Source organism: Elephantulus edwardii, unplaced genomic scaffold, assembly GCF_000299155.1.
Source record: "Elephantulus edwardii isolate Elephantulus edwardi_28Jun2011 unplaced genomic scaffold, EleEdw1.0 scaffold00337, whole genome shotgun sequence".
Taxonomy (NCBI): Eukaryota; Metazoa; Chordata; class Mammalia; order Macroscelidea; family Macroscelididae; genus Elephantulus; species Elephantulus edwardii.
This window is the reverse complement of record NW_006400087.1, coordinates 2,075,003-2,079,011: the sequence shown is the minus strand read 5'-3', so window position 1 is coordinate 2,079,011 and position 4,009 is coordinate 2,075,003.

Below are 4,009 nucleotides of genomic sequence, written 5' to 3'. Positions count from 1 at the left end.
CTATAATATCCCTAGTACCACAGCCTCTTCTAAGCCTAGCCTGCACTTCAGGCAGTTCTCTGTTGGTGTGTTGTTCCAGTCATTTTTGGACAATCTTCAGCACAATCTTGCTTGCATGTGATATCAATGATACTGTCCCATAATTTCAGCACGCTGTCAGATCACCTTTCTTTGGAATAGGAACAAATATAGATCTCTTCCAGTCAGTTGGTGAGCACATCCAGGGCAGCGTCTGTTTGTTCAATTATGTCAATTGGTATGCCATCAATTCCTGGGGCGTTGTTTTTTGACAATTCTCTCAAAGCAGCTTAAATGCCTTCATTGATCACCACAGGCTCTTGCATATTCATTGTTTATGAAATTCTTCTCTGTCCCCAAATTCTTTTTGTTACAATGACTGCGTATACTATTTCCATCTTATTTTTTTTACTTTCCTTATATTTTTTTTTAATTTTTATTGGGAAAAAACAAATTGGGGGTACAAGGAGGTGAGGGCTGGGGGCAGAAGGGTGAGGATGGGCAGGGATGCAGTTTCAGAGCTGCAGAGATTGGTTGGTGGGAGGAGCAGGTGAAGGAAATGAAAGTGATCCAGTGGGGACCAGATGCTACAGGAAAATGACAAGCATTTTCCAATGGTAGTTAAATCAACTGTCTTACTGATTTGGGAACTGGACGCTGACTCTCTGGCTTCTTCATGCTGAACAGGGGCATTGATGTGAAGGGGGAAAGGGAGGACACTTTATCACCTTACTGGTGATCTTGGGTTAAGGCTGCTTGCCTTCTTGTTCTGTTAGAAGATATTTTCCTGTCATTTGCTCCCCTTTGGACTGCAAAGTGTTTTCCCAGGTGAGTCCAGTGGGGATGGCTTGTTGAACCCAGAGGCTCCATCCTCCTTTGCTTCTTTAGCTGGCAGTTGTATTTCCTTTTTGTCACTGGCACTGGGTTCGGGGTCAGGTCTGAAGTAAAACTCAGTGGGAATGTTACCTGTAGGAAAGGGAGCAAACCTAGAGAGAACAAACTTATGAGTTACAAACAGAGGGATTTTGGGGTGTTGCTTATAAGTTTACTGGGGGAGAGGGTGGCAGAAAGTAGCCTAGATAAAATTCTCTGGATACCCTAGGTATTTTTTTTCCTACCCAGGGGTCAGATGGCACAATCTGGGGACTGAGGAGCTCACCCTGAGGGCCATGACAGCTCACCCCAAGCCGAGGGCCGAAGACAGCCTGCCCTGGGCAGAGGGCCGTGACGGCTTGCCCCAAGCCAAGGGCCGAAGACAACCTCTCCCGAGCAGGGCAACACCGCCCATGGGCTGGCTGTTACACTCTCCTCTACTTGCCCCCACACTAATCTGGTCCCCTCACCTGACTGAGGAGTGTGTGGCCAGGGACAGCATCTCCAATTCCAGTACCACCACTTTTACATCCCCCCCCCATAAGTGGTCATACTATAATTTGAAGTAGGTGTCACTTCCCTCCCCCTTTATAAATGGCAAAGGGAACCTGAAAATTGTGAACAGGCTCCCCCCAGGTCTAAACCTCTTTTGGCAGAAGCATTCAACAGATCAAAATATGTGGTGCATTTAGGATGTTGGTCTTCTTGGACATGCTGCCACTGTAAGTGTCATCAAGTAGACAACTCACAGTGACTTTCAACAATCCATTGTATACGTGATCATCTTCTCTAGTTTTCCAAGGAAACCCAAACCTGCAGGTGGTGGGGCACACGTCCCCACCATGGGCGGCGTGCGACGTCTCTTCTGTGCGTGCAGTTGGTGGGCGCGTACCATCCCCCAGCGCAGGTGACTGGCAGGTGCTCGCCATCTCCTGAGTGTCATCTCCCACGTGGGCGGCCAGCGAGTACATATCATCTCATGCGCAGGCGACCCACGAGTGCGCGTCCTCTCTCGGCGGGCACGCATCATCTCATGCGCAGGCAGCCGGTGGGGGTAGGTGCGCGTCATCCCCCAGCGGGGCAGCTTGGATCACTCATTATTCTGCATAAAGCATCCTTAACTTGAGGATTGAATTTGTTCTTCAGTTCCTTGAGCTTAAGAAATGCTGAGTGAGGTTGACCCTTTTGATTTTCTGACTTCAGCTCCTCGCACATTTCATTGTAATTAATTTGTCGTCCCATGCTGCCCTCTGGAATCTTCTGTTTAACTCTTTAATATCTTAATTTCTTCCCTTTACTTTGGCTTCTCTGTGCTCTAGTAAAATATTCAGAGTTTCTTCCGATATCCATGTTGGTCTTTTCTTCCTCCTTTGTCTTTATGGTGACCTTTTGCATTCTTCATGGATGCTATTCTTGATATCTTCCCACAGTTCATCCAATATTTGCTCATTAATGACCAAGACCTCACACCTGGTTCTGAGACGGTTTTGCAATTCAGGTGGGATAGACTCCAGGTCAAATTTTGGTTCATGTGAACTTGAATTAATTTTCCTCAGGTTCAGCTTGAACTTGCATATGAGTCATTGGTGGTCTGTTCCACAATCAGCACCTAGCCTAGTTTTCACAGCTGATATGGAGCTTCACCAGGAAATCTTTCCACAGATGTAATCGACCTGATCCCTGTGCATGTCATCAGTTGAAATCCATGTGTCTGTTTCTTATAAAATGTATTTGCAATGAATAAGTTGTTGATTATGAAAAATTCTATTATTCTATTTCCATCTTCTTTTCTGTCACCAAGTCCATGTTTTCGAAAGTCCATGATCCTTCTTCTTTATTCCCAACTTTTGCATTCCAGTCACCCATTACTTTTAATACATTTTGATTGCATGTTTTATCAATCTCTGAATGCAAAAGGTGGTAGAAATCTATTTCCTTCTCTTTGGCTCTGGTTGTTGGTGCATAAATTTGAATGATCGTGCTATTCACTGAACTTCCTTGTATGCATGTGGATATCAACCTGTCACTCACAACGTCGTATTTGAAGACAGATCTATAAATGACTCTTTTAACTATGAAAGCAACTCTGTTTTTCCTCACCTTTTCATCGCCAGCTAGGTAGATTGTATAATCCTCTGACTTGAAATGTTCTGTGACAGTCCATCTTAATTATCCCATAACTCGTATGTCAGTATTTATGCATTCTATTTTTTCTTAACAATACCTAATTTTGCTACATTTATGGTTCTGCTTTTTTTCTGGTTTCTATTTGCATGGAATTGAAGAACAAATTCAAACATCAAGTTGATATAATCAAGGATGCTTTAGGCAGAATATTCAATGACCCAGGAAGTATTAAAAGAAGATGGAAGGAATATACTGAGTCATTGTATCGAAAGGAATTTGCAGATATAGAAGAATTTAATGAAATAATATTTGAGCAAGAGCCTATGGTGATGAAGGAAGAAGTTGAAGCTACTTTGAAGGAAATAGCTAAAAATAAGGCCCCAGGAATAGATGGTATACCAATAGACGTATTTCAGCTAACAGATGCTGCCCTGGATGTGCTCACAAAGTTGTGCCAAGAAATCTGGAGAACCGGAGAATCTTGGCCAACTGACTGGAAGAGATCTATATTTGTTCACATACGAAAGAAGGGTGACCCAACAGAGTGCGGAAAATACAGAACAATATCATTGATTTCACATGCAAGCAAGATTCTACTGAAGATTACCCCAAACAACTGGAATACCACATCAGCAGAGAACTGCCAGAAGTCCAGGCTGGGTTTAAAAGGGCTCGTGGTACTGGGGATATTGTAGCTAAGGTTAGATGGATCTTAGCTGAAACCAGGGAATACCAGAGGAATGTATATCTGTGGTTCATTGATCATGCAAAGGCTTTTACTGTGTGGATCATAACAAAATGTGGCTGACTCAGAGACGAACGGGAATCCCAGAACATTTAATTGTGCTAATGCAAAACCTATACTTGGACCAAGAGGCAGTTGTCAGAACAGAGCAGGGTAACACTGCATGGTTCAAAATTGGGAAGGGTGTACGCTAGGGATGTGTCCTGTCTCCATACCTTTTCAACCTGTATGCAGAGCAGATTATCC